This window comes from Balaenoptera borealis (genome assembly GCF_965194805.1).
Source record: "Balaenoptera borealis genome assembly, chromosome: 4".
In the NCBI taxonomy this organism is placed as follows: Eukaryota; Metazoa; Chordata; class Mammalia; order Artiodactyla; family Balaenopteridae; genus Balaenoptera; species Balaenoptera borealis.
In genome coordinates, this window is record NC_138861.1 from 68,190,469 (window position 1) to 68,212,822 (window position 22,354).

The 22,354-nt window shown below is 38.3% G+C and overlaps 1 long non-coding RNA gene across 1 annotated transcript in view; it reads left to right on the forward strand.

The window, feature by feature from the left end:
• The first annotated feature begins 1,159 nt into the window (after window positions 1-1,159).
• Window positions 1,160-22,354, forward strand: part of LOC309627971 — a 96,549-nt gene continuing 75,354 nt past the window's right edge. The window contains exon 1 of the long non-coding RNA XR_014244074.1: window positions 1,160-2,401. This is a non-coding gene — a long non-coding RNA (uncharacterized lncRNA). The remainder of the gene's footprint in view (window positions 2,402-22,354) is intronic.

Below are 22,354 nucleotides of genomic sequence, written 5' to 3' on the forward strand. Positions count from 1 at the left end.
ATCAAGTTGTTTGTGGAGTTTTAATCCGCTGCTTCTGAGGCTGCTGGGAGAGATTTCCCTTTCTCTTCTTTGTTCGCACAGCTCCCGGGGTTCAGCTTTGGATTTGGCCCCGCCTCTGCGTGTAGGTCGCCTGAGGGCGTCTGTTCCCCGCCCAGACAGAACGGGGTTAAAGGAGCAGCTGCTTCGGGGGCTCTGGCTCACTCAGGCCAGGGGGAGGGAGGGGTACAGAGGGGGCGGGGCGAGCCTGCGGCGGCAGAGTCCAGCTTGACATTGCACCAGCCTGAGGCACGCCGTGCATTCTCCCGGGGAAGTTTTCCCAAATCACGGGACCCTGGCAGTGGCGGGCTTCGCAGGCTCCCGGGAGGGGCTGTGTGGAGAGTGACCTGTGCTCGCACACAGGCTTCTTGGTGGCGGCAGCAGCAGCCTTAGTGTCTCATGCCCGTCTCTGGGGCCCGCGCTGATCGCCGCGGCTCACGCCCGTCTCTGGAGCTCGTTTAGGCGGTGCTCTGAATCCCCTCTCCTGGCACGCCGCGAAACAAACAGGCAAGAAAAAGTGTCTTGCCTCTTTGGCAGCTGCAGACTTTTTCCTGGTCTCCCTCCCAGCCAGCTGTGGTGCGCTAACCCCTTTAGGCTGTGTTCACGCCGCTAACCCCAGTCCTCTCCCTGCAATCTGACCAAAGCCCGAGCCTCAGCTCCCAGCCCTGCCCACCCCAGCCGGTGAGCAGATAAGCCTCTCGGGCTGGTGAGTGCTGCTCGGCGCCGAGCCTCTGTGCGGGAATCTCTCTGTTTTTTCCTCTGCGCCCCTGTTGCTGTGGGATCCACGCTGATAGCCGCGGCTCGCGCCCGTCTCTGGAGCTCGTTTAGGTGGCGCTCTGAATCCCCTCTGCTCGCGCACCAGGAAACAAAGAGGGAAGAAAAAGTCTCTTGCCTCTTCGGCAGCTGCAGACTTTTTCCCGGCCTCCCTCCCGGCTAGCTGTGGTGCACTAACCCCTTCAGGCTGTGTTCATGCCACCAACCCCAGTCCTCTCCCTGCCATCCAACTGAAGCCCGAGCCTCAGCTCCCAGCCCCACCCGCCCCGGCGGATGAGCAGACAAGCCTCTCGGGCTGGTGAGTGCTGGTCAGCACCGATCCTGTGTGCAGGAATCTCTCCGCTTTGCCCTCCGCACCCCTGTGGCTGTGCTCTCCTCCGTGGCTCCGAAGCTTCCCCCCTCTGCCACTCGCAGTCTCTGCCCACGAAGGGGCTTCCTAGTGCGTGGAAACCTTTTCTCCTTCACAGCTCCCTCCCACTGGTGCAGGTCCTGTCCCTATTCTTTTGTCTCTGTTATTTCTTTTTTTCTTTTGCCCTACCCAAGTACATGGGGAGTTTCTTGCCTTTTGGGAGGTCTGACGTTTTCTGCCAGCGTTCAGTGGGTGTTCTGTAGGAGCAGTTCCACGTGTAGATGTATTTCTACTGTATCTGTGGAAAGGAAGGTGATCTCCGCGTCTTACTCTTCCGCCATCTTCTCCTCTTCAGTTCTTCAATTACTTCGTTTTCCTCTTGTCTCTCTTTGTCCATTCTCTGGGCCTCCAATTCCTGGCACTTCTTACCAGTACCAGCTATATCACCGCTGCTTTTACGCTTGCTTCTGGACATCCTGGGCTTGAAATAAAGATACTGTACTCTATACAGTACCGTACAGTAAAGTACACAAAAGCACAACTACTTGTAGATGATGTATGCACGTGACAATGTACACCAGACATGTGAAGTAACATATTATTGGACATGCGAACATATTTTCGCATCTTTGAAAGTTCGCAACTTGAAGGTTCGTATGTAGGGGACTTACTGTATATGGAGCTGTCTGCCTCGCTTTTTGGTCTCAAATTACCTTCTCAGTTCAGTGGGTACTTTTCTTTCTCGCCATTCTCTAACACATATGATTTCATAGTTCCCTTTAATGTAACTCTAAATTATAGTGTTATTTAGAATAAACAGCTTCCCCATCATTTATTTTATTATAAATATTTTTCCAAAAATATTTACTAGGCAACTACTTTGTTCTGAGAATTTTGCTAGACCTTGGGGATACAGTGTTGAAAAAGTATATTCTTGTTTCCCAGAAGCATTGGGAAGAATGTAATAGTTGCAAATAAATGCAATATTGAATAAGTATTGTGGTGAGTGTATGCACAGAACATGTGGAAGCCCACTAATGGTGTCATTTAGCCAGTCTTCTGGCTTCCTAAAGAGAATTTTCATGTGAAGTGATTGCTAAGTAAAAGTCTGCAAGACCTAAGTGTGAAATCATTTGGGTATGTTTCAGAAGGAGGGAAACCAGTGGAGGAAATCCCAGATAAGAGAGGTGAACCAAAAGGTGAAAGAGGACACAGCTTATTGGGGAAAAACCAAACAATCTGGTAAGTAGAGACCTCAACATATATGATTTATCAATAAGGTAAACAAGTAATTCATCATGAAGACTGGTCTTTTTGACTAAGGGATTTGGATGTTATCTGAGGCTTTAGTGTTTGTGCTTTGGAAGTAGTTGCTGATAATCAAACGTTTAACAGTGTTAAACAGGATAAATGCTAAGCAGATTTTTCAATGGGAGAAAAAAAAATCTTATTTGTTGTCAGTATGTGTTTAGTTTTTTTTTCATTTTAGTAAGGTTTATATTTGACAAAGTATTAACAATGATTTCTTCATTATTTTATTATATGACAAGCTTCAGAGAACAGAGTTTTTATTAGAGTTTTGTTTAATGCCTTATCCAACAGCACACATAGATATGTATATCGTTAGCTCAGTTTTTAAAATTTGTAATCATGAGGTGACTGACATAGAGCAGTTGTTTTAGTTCAATGCTGTATCATTCTACTAAAGCCTAGCCATTCATCTTACAAACTCATACAAAGAAATAGACATGATTAACGGGAAGACCTTCAAGTCGTGTACTTCTGATTAAGTTTAAGTTACATTTATTAATGAAGATCAGTACATTGGCTAATTGCTGCATACAGTGCTAAGAATTAGAAAAATTTTAATCTAATATGCAGAGATAAGCAGAATTGAATTCCTGAACTATCAACTACCAAGCAGAGCACTACCAAGCAGACTACATTTCCTCCTAGTTCCAAACTGGGAATAATGTGGAATCATTTTAGATAATGTGTATTTTTACTTTTTAAACACTATAACCAAATTTAATATAAAATGCAAAAAAAAGTTATTTCATGCTCAAATAATTTTACATTTTGGTTTCAGATACCTAAAGTAAAATCTTTAAAGAGTGTCTTATGTAAATGATGGACTCCCTTTACTGTTTTATCAAATAAGCTAGGTCCAGTTACTAAGAAGTGAGGTACTTCTGTGATTCCAAAGTACTTTATACTGAGCATAGCGTTTTAAGTCATCTATGTAAAATAATGAACAGCTCTGACTTCCCACTGTGCCCTAAAGAGTCTTTTGCTTCCTCTGCAAATTTTATTAGATGCTGGATGACTTATTTTAAAATAGTTTTGTCTTGGTAATCATTTTTCACTCTGTAGAATGGGTGATGATTTCATAATCTATAAATCTTAAGTGAATATTTTAACAAAGAGCATAGATTATTTTTTTCTCTGATCTCCAGTGGCTGTGTATCTGAACTTGTTTGTGCAGTCTACCTCAAATATGTGGAAGGAATCATTTATCATTTTCTGGCTCAAGAAAGAGTATATGTCTCAATATAAAATAACAAAATCACTACAGTTGATTAGGGATGGGGAGTTAGGGGTGAGAGGGGAGAATAGTGGATGTGATAGAAGATATAGTATTTCTTTTCGGGTTGATGAAAATGCTCTAAAATTGACTGTGATGATGGTATAGATATCTGTGAATATTCTAAAAATCATTGAAATTGTATTCTTTGAATTGATGAATTGTATGGTATGTGGATTATATTTCAAAAAATCAGTTAAAAAAAATCTCAACCTGCTTTTCCTGGCTTTGGTGATGGAGGAAGGGGCCATGAGCCAAAGACCGTGAATGGTCTTTAAAAAGTAGAAAAGTCAAGGGAACAGATTCTCCACCAGGGCCACCAGAGACCTAGACCAACCTTGCCAACACCTTGCTTTCAGCCCAATGACTCCATTTTGGACTACTGACTGACATAACTGTGAGATAACAAATTAGTGTTGTTGTAAGCCAGTAAGTTTGTGACTTAAACAAGCAACAAAAAACTAATACTCTTTACCTAGGTTACATCACTGTATTTGTAGCCATTTAGTTGACAAAATTTCCAATAGATTCACACATAATGGATTCACCCAATGGACAGACAAATTCTGTATTAAAATAAGAGAGGGAAAATGATGGTCAGGCAAATATGTCCTATAAGTATTATCATTTTAAAATAATATAAAGTAATGCTGACAAGAGTATTTGTGTCAGGTGAAACAACAAACCCCAAATTGTTTAATTGATATCATTGATTTTTGTAGCATAAATAAAATCAATAAGTAAAGCATTAATGCATTCTTTTTACCTCTTATTGTTCTTATTAAAATAAAAATATTTACCTCATTTTCTTTAAATATTTTTTAAAAAATTTATTGAAATATAGTTGATTTACAATGCCATGTTAGTTTCAGGTGTACAGCAGTGATCAGTTATACATATATATATATATATATATTCTTTTTTTTACATTCTCTTCCATTATAGGTTATTACAAGATAATGAGTACAGTTCCCTGTGCTATACAGCAGGTCTTTGTAGGTTATCTATTTTATATATAGTAGTGTGTGTCTGTTAATCCGAAACACATAATTTATTCCTCCCCACCTTTCCCCTTTCATAACCATAAGTTGATTTTCTATGTCTCTGAGTCTGTTTCTGTTTTGTAAGTAAGTTCATTTGTATCATTGTTTTTATTTTTATTTTTATTTTTTTTCACACACACACACTGTATTTTATTTTTACAAGAGATAAATAGACTGACACCAAGCATTGTAAATGGATGACCACAACAAAAGCAACAATGATTGCAATTACCAAACACGAAACGCACTCATACTATATCATAGTATTGACGTTCAGTCCAGTAATCCTCCACTGTAACAGCTCCCTTACTTTGCAGTGAAAATTGATTTGTATATTCTTTGCCTCTGAGTCCTTGTGGGATTTTTTTTTGAAATTCAAACAGAAAGTCACAAAAATTATACTCATCCTCATCAGTTCACTCAGTCCCATGTAATTAATTTTTTTTTTCATCTTGATCTTTTGTTAGCACTTTTATGAGTTCATCAGTTTTTCATTAGAGTTCCGAAAATGCTTATTCATTCAGTTCAGCAGTACAGTCAGTTACCAGAAACCTGTACTTGTCAGAGTCTTTTCCATGAATTCCTTGAAGATGAAACCCTTTTATAGGAACATATTTGCAAAAGCATCAGAGTACACCCAGAACTGCCTGTAAATGACAAAAGACTTAAAAATGACCGTGGTTAAAGATTTGATGAAAGTTCATAATAATGCAATTGACAAGGAAATTTAGTTATTTCTAAGATATACATTTTAAAGTAATAACTAGAATTATGACTTATAACATTATACCAGAACATATAAGATTTTTAGAAATTTTATGTAATGTCTGAAACATTTATATTAACATATTTCCATACAAATAACCCAATGAAAGTTTAGTATTTAGTTGTTTTGTTTGTTTGTTTGTTTTATCCTGCAGGTTCTTATTAGTCATCAGTTTTATACACATCAGTGTATACATGTCAATCCCAATCGCCCAATTCAGCACACCACCATTCCCACCCCACCACAGTTTTCCCCCCCTTGGTGTCCATATGTCTGTTCTCTACATCTGTGTCTCAACTTCTGCCCTGCAAACCAGCTCATCTGTACCTTTTTTCTAGGTTCCACATACATGCGTTAATACACGATATTTGTTTTTCTCTTTCTGACTTACTTCACTCTGTATGACAGTCTCTAGATCCATCCAAGTCTCAACAAATGACTCAATTTCGTTCCTTTTTATGGCTGAGTAATATTCCATTGTATATATGTACCACAACTTCTTTAGGGCATTTAGGTTGCTTCCATGACCTGGCTATTGTAAATAGTGCTGCAGTGAACATTGGGGTGCATGTGTCTTTTTGGATTATGGTGTTCTCTGGGTATAAGCCCAGTAGTGGGATTGCTGGATCATATGGTAGTTCTATTTTTAGTTTTTAAAGGAACCTCCATACTGTTCTCCATAGTGGCTGTATCAATTTACATTCCCACCAACAGTGCAAGAGGGTTCCCTTTTCTCCACACCCTATCCAGCATTTGTTGTTTGTAGATTTTCTGATGATGCCCATTCTAACTGGTGTAAGGTGATACCTCATTGTAGTTTTGATTTGCATTTCTCTAATAATTAGTGATGTTGAGCAACCTTTCATGTGCTTCTTGGCCATCTGTATGTCTTCTTTGGAGAAATGTCTATTTAGGTCTTCTGCCCATTTTTGGATTGGTTTGTTTGTTTCTTTAATATTGAGCTGAATGAGCTGTTTATATATTTTGGAGATTAATCCTTTGTCCGTTGATTCGTTTGCAAATATTTTCTCGCATTCTGAGGGTTGTCTTTTCGTCTTGTTTATGGTTTCCTTTGCTGTGCAAAAGCTTTGAAGTTTCATTAGGTCCTACTTGTTTATTTTTGTTTTTATTTCCCTTACTCTAGGAGGTGGATCAAAAAAGATCTTGCTGTGATTTATGTCAAAGAGTGTTCTTCCTATGTTTTCCTCTAAGAGTTTTATAGTGTCCGGTCTTACATTTAGGTCTCGAATCCATTTTGAGTTTATTTTTGTGTATGGTGTTAGGGAATGTTCTAATTTCATTCTTTTACATGTAGCTGTCCAGTTTTCCCAGCACCACTTATTGAAGAGACTGTCTTTTCTCCATTGTATATCTTTGCCTCCTTTGTCATAGATTAGTTGACCATAGGTGCGTGGGTTAATCTCTGAAATTTCTATCTTGTTCCATTGATCTATATTTCTGTTTTTGTGCCAGTACCATATTGTCTTGATTACTGTAGCTTTGTAGTATAGTCTGAAGTCAGGGAGTCTGATTCCTCCAGCTCTGTTTTTTTCCCTCAAGACCGCTTTGGCTATTCGGGGTCTTTTGTGTCTTCATACAAATTTTAAGATGATTTGTTCTAGTTCCATAAAACATGCCATTGGTAATTTGATAGGGATTGCATTGAATCTGTAGATTGCTTTGGGTAGTATAGTTATTTTCACAATATTAATTCTTCTAATCCAAGAACATGGTATATCTCTCCATCTGTTGGCATCATCTTTAATTTCTTTCATCAGTGTCTTATAGTTTTCTGCATACAGGTCTTTTGTCTCCCTAGGTAGATTTATTCCTAGGTATTTTATTCTTTTTGTTGCAATGGTAAATGGGAGTGTTTCCATAATTTATCTTTCAGATTTTTAATCATTAGTGTATGGGAATGCAAGAGATTTCTGTGCATTAAATTTGTATCCTGCAACTTTACCAAATTCATTGATTAGCTCTAGTAGTTTTCTGGTGGCACTTTTAGGATTCTTTATGTATAGTATCATGTCATCTGCAAACAGTGACAGTTTTACTTCTTCTTTTCCAATTTGTATTCCTTTTATTTCTTGTTCTTCTCTGATTGCCACGGCTAGGACTTCCAAAACTATCTTGAATAATAATGGTGAGAGTGGACATCCTTGTCTCGTTCCTGATCTTAGAGGAAATGCTTCCAGTTTTTCACCGTTGAGATTGATGTTTGCTGTGGGTTTGTCATATATGGCCTTTATTATGTTGAGGTAGGTTACCTCTATGCCCACTTTCTGGAGCGTTTTTATCATAAATGCGTGTTGAATTTTGTCAAAAGCTTTTCCTGTGTCTATTGAGATGATCATATGGTTTTTCTCCTTCAATTTGTTAATATGGTGTATCACATTGATTGATTTGCATATATTGAAGAATCCTTGCATCCCTGGGATAAATCCCACTTGATCGTGGTGTATGATCCTTTTAATGTGTTGTTGGATTCTGTTTGCTAGTATTTTGTTGAGGACTTTTGCATCTATGTTCATCAGTGATATTGGTCTGTAATTTTATTTTTTTGTAGTATCTTTGTCTGGTTTTGGTATCAGGGTGATGGTGGCCTCATAGAATGAGTTTGGGAGTGTTCCTTCCTCTGCAATTTTTTGGAAGAGTTTGAGAAGGATGGGTGTTAGCTCTTCTCTAAATGTTTGATAGAATTCACCTGTGAAGCCATCTGGTCCTGGACTTTTGTTTGTTGGCAGATTTTTAATCACAGTTTCAATTTCATTACTTGCGATTGGTCTGTTCATAATTTCTATTTCTTCCTGGTTCAGTCTTGGAAGGTTATACCTTTCTAAGTATTTGTCCATTTCTTCCAGGTTGTCCATTTTATTGGCATAGAGTTGCTTGTAATAGTCTCTTAGGATGCTTTGTATTTCTGTGGTGTCTGTTGTAACTTCTCCTTTTTCATTTCTAATTTTATTGATTTGAGTCCTCTCCCTCTTTTTCTTAATGAGTCTGGCTAATGGCTTATCAATTTTGTTTATCTTCTCAAAGAACTACCTTTTAGTTTTATTGATCTTTGCTAGTGTTTTCTTTGTTTCTATTTAATTTATTTCTGCTCTGATCTTTATGATTTCTTTCCTTCTGCTAACTTTGGGTTTTGTTTGTTCTTCTTTCTCTAGTGCCTTTAGGTGTAAGGTTAGATTGTTTACTTGATATTTTTCTTGTTTCTTGAGGTAGGCTTGTATAGCTATAAACTTCGCTCTTAGAACTGCTTTTGCTGCATCCCATAGGTTTTGGATCGTCGTGTTTTCATTGTCATTTGTCTCTAGGTATTTTTTGATTTCCTCTTTGATTTCTTCAGTGATCTCTTGGTTTTTTAGTAACGTATTGTTTAGCCTCCATGTGTTTGTGTGTTTTATGTTTTTTTCCCTGTAATTCATTTCTAATCTCATAGCGTTTTGGTCAGAATAGATGCTTGATATGATTTCAATTTTCTTAAATTTACTGAGGCTTGATTTGTGACCCAAGATGTGATCTATCCTGGAGAACGTTCCATGCGCACTTGAGAAGAAAGTGTAATCTGCTGTTTTCGGATGGAATGTCCTATAAATATCAATTAAATGTGTCTGGTCTATTGTGTCATTTAAAGCTTCTGTTCCCTTATTTATTTTCATTTTGGATGATCTGTCCATTGGTGTAAGTGAGGCGTTAAAGTCCCCCACTATTACTGTGTTACTATCAATTTCCTCTTTTATAGCTATTAGCAGTTGCCTTATGTATTGAGGTGCTCCTATGTTGGGTGCATATATATTTATAATTGTTATATCTTCTTCTTGGATTGATCCCTGGATCATTATGTAGTGTCCTTCCTTGTCTCTTGTAACATTCTTTATTTTAAATTCTATTTTATCTGATATGAGTATAGCTACTCCAGCTTTCTTTTGATATCCATTTGCATGTAATACCTTTTTCCATCCCCTCACTTTCAGTCTGTATGTGTCCCTAGGTCTGAAGTGGGTCTCTTGTAGACAGCATATATATGGGTCTTGTTTTTGTATCCATTCAGCAAGCCTGTGTCTTTTGGTTGGAGCATTTAATCCATTCACGTTTAAGGTAATAATCGATATGTATGTTCCTATGACCATTTTTTTAATTGTTTTGGGTTTGTTTTTGTAGGTCCTTTTCTTCTCTTGTGTTTCCCACTTAGAGAAGTTCCTTTAGCATTTGTTGTAGAGCTGGTTTGGTGATGCTGAATTCTCTTAGCTTTTGCTTGTCTGTAAAACTTTTGATTTCTCCATCAAATCTGAATGAGATCCTTGCTGGGTAGAGTAATCTTGGTTGTAGGTTCTTCCCTTTCATCACTTGAAGTATATCGTGCCACTCCCTTATGGCTTGTAGAGTTTCTGCTGAGAAATCAGCTGTTAACCTTATGGGAGTTCTCTTGTAAGTTATTTGTCATTTTTCCATTGCTGCTTTCAATAATTTTTGTCTTTAATTTTTGCCAATTTGATTACTATGTGTCTCGGCGTGTTTCTCCTTTGGTTTATCCTGTATGGGACTCTCTGCGCTTCCTGGACTTGGGTGGCTATTTCCTTTCCCATGTTAGGGAAGTTTTCGTCTATAATCTTTTCAAATATTTTCTCTGGTCCTCTCTCTTTCTCTTCTCCTTCTGGGACTCCTATAATACGAATGTTGTTGTGCTTAATGTTGTCCCAGAGGTCTCTTAGGCTGTCTTCATTTCTTTTCATTCTTTTTTCTTTATTCTGTTCCACAGCAGTGGATTCCACCATTCTGTCTTCCAGGTCACTTATCCGTTCTTCTGCCTCAGTTATTCTGCTATTGATTCCTTCTAGTGTAGTTTTCATTTCAGTTATTGTATTGTTCATCTCTGTTTGTTTGTTCTTTAATTCTTCTAGGTCTTTGTTAACCATTTCTTGCATCTTCTTGATCTTTGCCTCCATTCTTATTCCGAGGTCCTGGAGCATCTTCACTATCATTATTCTGAATTCTTTTTCTGGAAGGTTGCCTATCTCCACTTCATTTAGTTGTTTTTCTGGGGTTTTATCTTGTTCCTTCATCTGGTATATAGCCCTCTGCCTTTTCATCTTGTCTGTCTTTCTGTGAATGTGGTTTTTTGTTCCACAGGCTGCAGGATTATGGTTTTTCTTGCTTCTGCTGTCTGCCCTCTGGTGGTTGAGGCTATCTCCTCTGACTTCACTTTTAGCTCTCTGTGGAAGTTCTCTTCAGGTTGCTTGCATTTTTTTTTTAACAGCAGAATGGTCTCGGCAAGGCATTTGAACTCTTCGGCTTCAACTTCTTCAGCCTTTTCTTCCAGGGGCCTTCCCAGGAAGACAGGAGTTGGCTGAAGGGGTTGCTTTCATACAATTAGTATCACTTTTCCATCATTCTGCCAGCCTCAAAGGAAGAGGCCTGAATCTTCGGCTCCTTGTGGTGCTCCCGTGCGCCCTGCTCCGGACTCAAGGCTTCCAATGCTGCCGGAACCGGCTCACTGTGCCCGTGGGGAAAGTGGGGAATTGCGGGTCCCTCACAGGCTGAGGGAAGCTGCCAAAAGGGGCCGCGCCCCGGGCACTGTCCCCTTCCACCCACCAGGCTGACGTCGCCGACGCCCCGGCTGCAGGAAAGTTTGGGGAAGGGTGACTAGTGGGGCGGCGCTCTCGCTAGGAGGGTAACCTCTTGCCCCGGCCTCCCCGTGGTCGCAGGGGCGACGAGTCCGGCGGGGAGGGAGGACGAGCGACCCAGACGCCAGAGCCGGAGCCCGCCACCTCTGTATCATTGTTTTTAGATTTCCCATATAAGCGATATCATATGATACTTGTCTTTCTTTGTCTAGCTTACTTCACTTAGTATGATAATCTCTAGGTCCATCCATGTTGCTGCAGATGGCATTATTTCATTCTTTTTTATGGCTGAGAAATATTCCATTATCTATATATACCATATCTTCTTTATCCATTCATCTGTCAGTGGACTCTGTGGTTGCTTCTGTGTCTTGGCTATTGTAAATAGTGCTGCAGTGAACACTGTGGTACATGTCTCTCTTTGAATTATGCTTTCCTCCAGATATATGCCCAGGATTGGGATTGCAGAATCGTATGGTAACTCTATTTTTAGTTTTTTAAGGAACTTCCACTCTTCTCCATAGTCGCTGCACCAATTTACATTCCCACTAGCACTGCATGAGGGTTCCTTTTGCACCACACCCTCTCAGCATTTATTATTTGTAGACTTTTTGATGATGGCCATTCTGACCAGAGTGAGGTGATACCTCATTGTAGTTTTGATTTGCATTTCTCTAATAATTAGCAATATTGAGCATCTTTTGATGTGCCTGTTGGCCATCTGTATGTCATCTTTGGAGAAATGTCTTTTTAGATCTTCTGCCCATTTTTTCATTGGGATGTTGTTGTTGTTGTTGTTGTTTGATATTGAGCTGTATGCGCTGTTTGCATACCTTGTTAGTCACATCTTTTGCAAATTGTTCCTCCCATTCTCTAGGTTGTCTTTTCTTGTAACATTAGGTTGTTTATTTGAGATTTTTCTTGGTTCCTGAGGTAAGCTTTATTGCTCTAAACTTCCCTCTTCGAAGTGCTTTTCCTGCATCCCAGAGGTGTGGGATCATTGTGTTTTCATTTTCATTAATCTTTAGGTATTTTTTTTATTTCCACTTTGATTTCTTCAGGGATCCATCGGTTCTTTAGTAGAATGTTTTTAGCCTCCACATGTTTGTGTTTTTTGCATTTTTTTTTTTGTAGTTGATTTCTAATATCATAGCATTGTGGTCAGAAAAGATGCTTGATATAATTTCAGTTTTGTTAAATTTACCAAGGCTTGCCTTGTGACCCAGCATGTGATCTGTCTTTGAGAATGTTCCATGTACACTTGAAAAAAATGTGTATTCTGTCTCTTTCAGATGGAATGCTCTATAAATATCAATTGAGCCCATGTAATTTAATGTGCCAATTTAAGGCCTGTGTTTCATTATTGATTTTCGTTCTCAATGATCTGTCCATTGATGTAAGTGGGGTATTAAAGTCCCCCCACTATCATTTTGTTACTGTCAATTTCTCGTTTTATGTCTGTTAACATCTGCCTTGTATATTGAGGTGCTTCTATGTTGGGTGCATATATATTTACAATTGTTATATCTTCTTCTTGGGTTGATCCCTTGATCATTATGTAGTGTCCTTCTTTGTCTCTTGAAACAGTATTTTATAGTTTGTCTGATATAAGTATTGTTACTCCCAGTTTCTTTTGATTTTCATTTGCATGCAATACCTCTATCCATCCCCTCACTTTCAGTCTGTATGTGTCTCTAGATCTGAAGTTTGTGCTTGTAAACAGCATATATATCGATCTTGTTTTTATATCGATTCAGGCAGTCTGTATGTCTTTTGGTTGGAGCATTTAATTCATTTACATTTAAGGAATTATTGATATGTATGTTCTTATTGCCATTTTGTTAATTATCTTGGATTTGTTTTTGAAGGTCTTTTTTCTTCCTTTCCTCTTTTGTTCTCTTTTCTTGTGATTTGATGAGTTTCTATAGTTTTGGGTTTGGATTCCTTTTTCTTTTTTGTGTGTATATCTGTTATAGATTTTTGGTTTGTGGTTGCCATGATGTTTTGATATAGCAGTCTGTATTTATCCATGATTGTTTTAAGTTGCTGATCTCTTAATTTCAAATGCATTTCAGATATTCTGATTTGTACTCTCCTCCTCTCAAGATTACTTGTTTAGATATTGCATTTGTGTGTGGATGATTTCCTACCTTTACTGTATGTTTGCCTTTACTGGTGAGCTTTCCCATTCATAATTTTCTTGTTTCTATTAATAGTTGTGACTTTTTCTTTTCTGCCTAGAGAAGTTCCTTTAGCATTTGTTGTAAAGCCAGTTTAATGGTGCTGAATATTTTTGCTTTTGCTTGTTTGTAAAGCTTTTGATTTCTCCATCAAATCTGAATGAGAGCCTTGCTAGGTAGAGTATTCTTGGTTGTAGGTTTTTCCCTTTCATCACTTTAAATATATCATGCCACTCCCTTCTGGCCTGCAGAGTTTCTGCTGAAAAATCAGCTGATAGTCTTATGGGGATTCCCTTGTATGCTATTTCTTGCCTTTCCCTTGTTTTTTTAAATATTTTTTCTTTATCTGTAATTTGTGTCAATTTGAATTTGATTACTATGTGTCTTGGTGTGTTCCTCCTTGGGTTGATCCTGTATGGATCTGTGCATCCATTCTTTTTTTTTCCCATGAGGCTTCTGGGATCTTCGTTTCCTGACCAGGGACTGAACCCGGACCCTCAGCAGTGAGAATGCGGAGTTCCAACCACTGGACTGCCAGGGAATTTCCTGTGCATTCATTCTTTTCCAGAGTTTTTGGATCATCTTTATGATAATTACTCTGAACTCTTTCTTGGGTGGATTGCTTATCTCCACGTCACTTAGTCTTTCTTCTGGGGTTTTATCTTGTTCCTTCGTCTGGAACATATTTTTCTGCCATACCATTTTATCTAAACTCCTATTTGTATTTTTATGTATGTGGAAGGTTAATTATGTTTTTAGACTGTGGAAAATTGGTCCTCTGTAGGCCATGTCCTATGTGTCCCAGCAATACCCTCCCCTCTTGTCACCTAAGGGCCAGGGGCCAGCTGGTCCCAGGGTAGGTTCTGACCTCTGTTTGTGTACTCAGTTCTACAGGCTGTGGGATTTTAGTTTTCTTGCTTCGGGTGTCTGCCCCGATTGGTGAGGCTGCTCTAGAGGCTTGTGCAGTCTTCCTAAGGGTAAGGGCTGATGCCTGCCCACTGGTGGGTGGAGCTTGGTTTTGGCCTGTGTTGGGGACAGGGCCATGTCTAGGGGCATGTCTAGAGGTGGTTATGGGCTCTGGAAGTCTTTAGGCAGCCTGTCTGTTGATAGGTAGTACTGTGTTGACGCCCTGTTGGTTGTTTGGCCTGAGGGGTCCCAGCACTGGAGCCTACAGGGTTTGGGTTGGGCCAGTTCTTGGCGCTAATGACTGAAGCAAGGTATCAGCCTTCAGGTGAATACTCCCAGATATGTTTGCCACCAGCTTTTTTGGTCCCCAGAAGATCCACAGCCACCCCCACCTCCCCAGGAGACCTTCCAGGACCAACAGGTAGGTCTGACCCAGGCTCCTATGAAGTCGCTGCTTTTCCCTGGGTCCCAGTGTACATAAGACCTTGTGTGTACCCTCCAAGAGTAGAGTCTCTGTTTTCCCTAGTTCTGTGGAGTTCTTGCTATCAAGTCCCACTGGCCTTCAAAGCCAAATGCTCTGGGGGCTCCTCCTCCTGATGCCAGACCCCCAGGCTGGGGAACCTGATGTCAGGCTCAGAAATTTCACTCCTGTGGGAGAACTGCTGCGATATAATTATTCTTCAGTTTGTGGATTGCCCATCTGGGTGGTATGGCATTTGATTATTATATAGTGAATGCTCCCTTCCTACAAATCTCCTGTGGTTGTTCTTTGTCTTTGGATGTAGAATATCTTTTTTGGTAGGTTCCAGCCTCTTTTATCAATGGCTGTTCAGCAATTAGTTGTGATTTTGTGTTCTCGTGGGAGGAGGTGAGTTCAAGGTCTTTCTGCTCCTCCATCATGTCCACTATTCCATTTTCTTTAAAATATTATTTTCAAAAAAGTCTATGTAGTTATTATGTTCATCTAAGTTTTAAAATCTAAGTGTCATTTTCTTTTGTTATCAAGGACAAATAAAAGAACAAAACTATATTAAGAATATTTTCTTTCTTTTTACATGAAACTTTCTTTGAAATACTCCCATACCATATGGCTAGTAATAACATTAGAGACATTTAGCTATAATCTGTTGGGTTTCATCAAATAAAGATAAATATTTTAAAAATTAAATCCAAAAATAAAATTTAAAAGTTTCTTCATAATGCTTATTATAAATATTTTTTCTACCATAAAAAATTAACAGTATAACGGTTCTATTTAAACAGTATCTGTCCTGTTCAATTTCTTATATAACTAACTGCCACTTTTTATATGAGAATAGCAAGGAAGAGCTTACTGCTTCTCAATTCTTATTTGTGTGAAAACTTTACATTCTAAATTTAAATTAAATTTTTCTCTGGAGAGGTTAGGTTGGCCAGCTTAAAAATTGTTGTTTAAAAGTTGATCCTGACAATTAAGTACAGGACATGGAATGTTAATTTATTTGCATAAGTTTTCAGTGTTTCTCTGAAAAGAATTTACTGGCATGTTTTAATAGTGAGTAGTATTACCTAAAAATACATTGGACTGTTTTCAGTTATTCTGTTCCAATTTGAAAAAGCTATTATTCATTTTGAAGTGTTTCTAAATTACATTTTAGGTTTTGATTTGCTGTGTGCAAGTTAATTCCCAGATAATACGTCAGAAAATTTTCCAAAAGTATTTTTGAACCAAAGTAATAAAAATCATCTAAGGAAAATTTGTGATGTTTTAAAATGTTGTTTTCTCTATATGGAGGCTAAAAGAATGTTTAATATAGTGTATTTTCCCTTGGTTTCCAAAGTATGTTAATAGCAAATGACACCTCTTAGAATAAGGTGCTATACATACTATCTCTCTCATTATTTATAAAGTGAAATAGCTTGATAATATAATTATTTTTGTTCTTCTCAGTGGTAATTAAAGGATGTTCAAACCTAAACTTTGTCAGTCTACTCTTCTTTCAGTCTATCTATCTTAGCTTTCCTTTAGCTTGAGTTGGCACTTAACGTGACAGGCTATATCAATAGCTGTTAGGTGTCCGTGGAGGCAATCCACCATGGGCTCTGAAGTTCCCTGCATGCACTTGCTGACTCTGCCAAGAATTCAAGGCCCTTACTGCTCATTAACTGGACCATTTTTCAGTGTTTTATATTTGTAATAAACAACCTTGAGGGATGGGGTTGTTATGTCTTCTCTTTGACAGAGAGTAAGCTTGCTTCTCCTCACTGTAAAATCAGGGAATCCCCCAATGCAGTGATCCTTTCCTGTAGTATAACCCCCTGCATGTAGAGCATTCTTCATAGGCCTTTTGATTAACCCCTGTGGGGACTGAGGGAAAGGGGAACTGACACAAACAAATATGAAGCTCTGACTACTCCTTTTACTATGAATAATAAAGTTCTTTCTTTGTCTCTTACTCAGGAGTCTTGTGTCTCCTGCTAGTATCCATGAAGCAGTAACTACGTCACTCAGAGGCTTGTAAGTAGAGTAAAATCCTAGACTAGTCACAATTCTTGATATTAAGAAGGAATTTCAATATAATGTTGTGATACTACAATATTGGGGACCAAAGCAAATAATTGTAAGTGGATGGAATTCAAACTTCTAAGGATACATTGCCAGGAATTTACTTTTGCCACTCTGACACAATGTCTGTCGTCTGTGTTTTGTCTAGTATTTGTTATTTCTAACCAGTGCTGTTTCATGTTGAGTTTACTGGTCATTCTGGACATAAGGACCTCTGAGTAAGCCAGAGAGAGACAGACTGACTAAATCTTCTTATTAATGCATGACTGTGATCCTAGTTTCTCAAGCTTATTTATTACCCCAGTTCCCTTTACCTCACATAGAACTGACATTCTCAATTGAAAAATTTTTTAAAACTTGAATTGTTGCTCTTCCATAGATTGCAGACCAGTCCCACATTCTTGAATTAGAAAGCCTAGGATTTTGGAGCCTGTTGCTATTACACTTTTTTTCATTAAGATGTTATGGGACCACTACTTAGGTTTGTCATATTTTAAACTTTCTTTTTTCTCTCTAGCTGTGCTTCTCCACACCCTTATTCCAACTATAGTACATAATAAATACCATTCATTATTCTTACACCATCAAGAAGCAATTCCCAAATAGTTTCTTGTCTCCTCCCCAGCTCCTTTGAATGAAATTTATGAAATATTCCCTTAACACATGGAGCTAAATTCAGTCATTAAACAAATATTTTCTGAGCCCTTAAATCCTTTACTAGGAAATTAGAATTTAATTTTATTCCTGAGAAGCTTCTAGTCAGTCCTTTGATGAAAACCAAAATGTCTTCTGAAAAGAAGTGACAGTTAAGAAGAAAAAAGAGTTGACAGGTAAGTTGAGGGAAGATAGATAGATGATAATGGAAAATTCTAGGGAGAGGGAAGAGTGCATATGAACATCAAGATTGACAATAAAATATGCTCTGAGTAATACAGTTTTGTAAAAATACACAGTAGCTTGCTATGATGGAGATATATATATATATATATATATATATATATATATATACACATATATATACACACACACATATATATATGTTTATTTTTAGGACTACTACCCTCTCACAGACACAATTAAATAAACACCTACCCACCACATCCTATTTGTTTCTTTAAGCCACAAAGGAAGTATAGCCACCAATAAAAAAAAAGTAATAGTTGACATTTATTGAGTGCTCATTTGTGATATTATGATATAATATGACATGATACAATATAATATATTCTCATAAAAGCCTAACAGTGACTTTATGGATATGAAGTTGCTACTAGTATTATCCTCATGTTGAAGCTAATGAGATGGGGTAGAAGCCAAGTCGATTTTATATACTCTATACACTCGTCCACAAGCTACATGATGTGTAGTTTACAGAAGCTGTTGGATGGTAGAGTGTGATTGTCCATCTCTAAATGAAGTTCCAACATGTGTTGGAATATGTCACATGAGTTCTAGCAAGAAAATACATTAATAGGCAAGTGGAGTTTTTTTTTTTTTTCATAATTTGAAACTTAACCATGGAACTAGTCAAACTTATTTGTATTCAGTTATTCCATTACTCATCAACTTGTTGACTGAAAAAAATGGTGATCATCAATGCTGTACTCTGTTGGAAAAGTGAAAATATTTGATAACTAACTTCTTATAACTGTATATATAATACACATATATAATGCACACACACATACATTGCATTTAGAAAATAGTATGAACAGCATTTAGAAAATAGTATGAACAATATTTTCTAAAGTTATGTATGTAGTGTTGTGTTTCTGAGTAGGGAGTAGTTTGTAATAATGAATAATCTCCTTTATATAGTTCCCTAAACTCATTCATTAAAATTTATCCTTGATATGCTGACATTTATTTCAGTTTAGTAATCCATACTGTTGCTTGAAAACGGATATTGTGTTTGTTTCAGTCCATGAGATAAATATTGTATAGTTGCTGTGCATCAGGAGACTAAAAAAGGAAGAATCAGGACTTGTTCAATTTCATCATAAGGGAAAAGTAAAGATAATATTTAGTAGACCTATGATTTGAATGTAGATTTGTCTTGTAGCCCAAGGTACTTTTAATTAAATCATAAACAAAATATCAGGTTTAATATTTAAGTTATCTCTAAAATACATCTTGTATAATCTAAAGAACAGTTTCAAAATATGTGTCCAAATCTTGTCTAAATAGACAAAACAAATATAAGCTATTAGTAGAAACAGGTGCAATTTACTTATGCCAGAGTCCAAGGTGAGACAAGATCATTCTAATAAGGTAGTTCTCAGTACTGCTTTCTCTGCAAATTAGTGAAGAGCAAAGGAAAGTAAAGGTAATGCTTTGGGAGGTTTTGGTGCTTAGCATTATCTTTTTATTGTGATAATATACAAAATATAAAATTTATTATTTTAACCACTTTTTTCTTTTATTATTGTGTTAAAAACACTTAATACAGGATCTACCCTCTGAACAAATTAAGTGCAAAACACTGCTTTGTTACCTCTAGGCATGCTTTTATACAACAGATCTCTAGAACATATTTATCTTGCATAACTGAAACTTTATACCCATTGAATAACAAATTCCCATTTCCCCTAACTCCAAACAAGCTAACTTTATACCTCAAAGAACTAGAGAAAGAAGAAAAATCTAAGCCCAAAGTTAGCAGAAGGAAGAAAATAACAAGTATCAGAGCAGAAATAGATGAAACAGAAAATAGAAACTCAATAGGGAAAAAATCAACAAAACTAAAGGTTGGGGTTTTTGTTTTTGTTTTTTTTGAAAGATCAACTAAACTGACAAACTCTTGGCTATACTAAGAAAAAAAAGACTTCAGTAAATAAAATCATAAGTGGAAGAGGAGACATTACAGTTGACTCCACAGAAATAAAAGGGATCATAAAAAACTACTATGAATAATTATGTACCAACAAATTGGATAACCTATAAGAAATGGATAAATTTATAGAACATACAACCTATCGAGACTGAATCATGATGAAGTAAAACACTTAGATGAATAATAAGTGAGTAATTAATAATCTCCCCATGAAGCAAAGTCCAAGATGAGGTGGCTTCACTGGTGAATTCTACTAAAAATTAAAAAAAAAGAATTTACACCAAACCCTTTTAAAGTCTTCCTGGAGAAGAAGGAACACTCCTAAACTCATTTCATGAGGCCAGCAGTACCCTGATATCAAAGCCAAACAAAGACACTACAAGAAAAGAACTAAACAATACAATATCCCTGGTGAACACAGATGCAAAAGCCCTCAACTAAATGCCAGCAAACCAAATTCAACAGCACATTAAAAGGATTATACACCATGACCACGTGGGATTGATCTCTGGGATGCAAGAATAGTTCAACACACAAAACTCAGTTAGTATGATACAGCACATTAAAACAGAATAAAGGATAAAAATCACATCATCTCAATAGATGCAGAAAAAGCTTTTGATAAAATTCAACAATCTTTCATGATAAAAACTCTCAACAAATTAGATATAAAAGGAATGTACTCCAAGACAGTAAAGGCCATGTATGAAAGCCCACATCTAATATCAGACTCAAAGGCAAGCTGAAAGCTTTTCCTCTAAGATCAGGAACAAGACAAGGATGCCAACACTCCCCAGTTTTATTTAATACAGTAGTGGAATTTCTAGACAGTGAAATTAGAAAGAAAAAGAAAAGGCATACAAATTGGAACAAAAGAAATAAAACTCACTATTTGCAGATGACATGATACTACATATAGAAAACCTTAAAGACTCCACCAAAAACTGGTAAAATTAATCAATGAATTCAGTAAAGTTGCAGGATACAAACTTCTATACGTTAATAGCAAACTATCAAAAAGAGAAATGAAGAAAACAGTTCAATTTATAATAGCATCAAAATGAATAAAATACTTAGGAATAAATCTAACCAAGGAGTGACACTGTACACAGAGAACTACTGGACAGTGATGAAAGAAATTGAAGAAGACACAAATAAGTGGAAAGATATTCCATGCTCATGGATTAGAAGAATTAATATTGTTAAAATGATTACAATACCCAAAGCTATCTACAATAGCTATGAAAATGCCAATGGCAATTTTCACAGAAGTAGAACAAATAATTCTAAAATATGTATGGAACCACAAAAGACCCTGAATAGCCAAAACAATACTGAGAAAAAAGAACAAAGCTGGAGGTATCACACATCCTGATTTTAGACTGTACTACAAAGCTATAGTAATCAAAACAGTATGGTATCAGCATAAAAACAGACACATACATTGAGACTGCTGCAAGATGGTAGAGTAGGAAGACCTGCACTCAACTCCTGTCATGGGCACACCAAAATTACAACTATTTACAGAGCAACTATTGATGAAAAAGACTGAAATCTAGTGGAAAAGCTTTTATACAACTAAAGATATAAAGAAGGAATCACAATGAGACAGATAAGAGACTCAGACTTGTGGTATGGTCAAGATCCATACCCCTGAGTGGGTAACCCACAAATGGGAGAATAATAACAATTGCAGGGGTTCTCCCCAAGGAGAGGGGGCCTGAGCCCCACATCGGGCTTCCCAGCCCAGTGTTCCTGCACCAGGAAGACAAGCCCCGAGAACATTTGTCTTTGAAAGCCAGCAGGGTATACTTCTGGGAGAGACAGAGGGCTGTGGGAAAATAGAGACTCCGCTCTTAAAGGGCACATACAAAATCTCACGAGCTCTGGGACTCAGGACAGAAGCAGTAATTTGAAAGGAGCCTGGGCCAGACCCACCTGCTGATCTTGGAGAGTCTCCTGGAGAGGCAGGAGGCAACCTAAATTCACCCTGGGACAACAGACACTAGCAGCAGCCATTTTGGGGAGCTCCTTCTACCACATGGACACGAGTGCTGGCAAGCACCAATTTGTACTCCTCCCTGTAGCTTATGACCCTTGGGACCCAGCCCTGCTTCTTCCCCCAGCCTGTAGGCACTATTACTGGGACATCTCAGGCCAAGTAACTAGCAAGGTGGGGACACAGCCCCAACCAATAGCAGGCAGGCTGACTTAAGAACCTCTGAACCCAAAGCCACCCTATACATGGCCCTGTCCACTAGAGGGCACAGGAACCAACCCCACACAACAGGAACGATACCTGGAACCCCCAAGGCCCAGCAACCAGAGACCCTAGGACCCAACTCTGCCTATTAGTGGGCAGGCATGAGCTTCAGGACCCACTGGGCACCAGCCTCACCACCATCAGGCAGACACTAGCCCCAGGATCACAACAGTGCTGCAGCCTGCCATGGCAGACCCAGTCCACCTGCCAGCAGGCCAACACCAGCCCTGGGTCACAAAGGGTCCCATCCCTGTGCATCAGCTGGCAAAGACAAACTCTGAGACAATGTGGGCCCCTCAGCCCACCTCCTTTGAATCCAGCCCCACTCACCAGCGGGCCAATACAAGCTTTAGGACAAGACACCCTGGAACCCACATCCAGCTATGTCAGGAACAGGACCCACCCATCAGCAGTCCAGCAGCAGCTCTGAGATACCTGGGCCCTG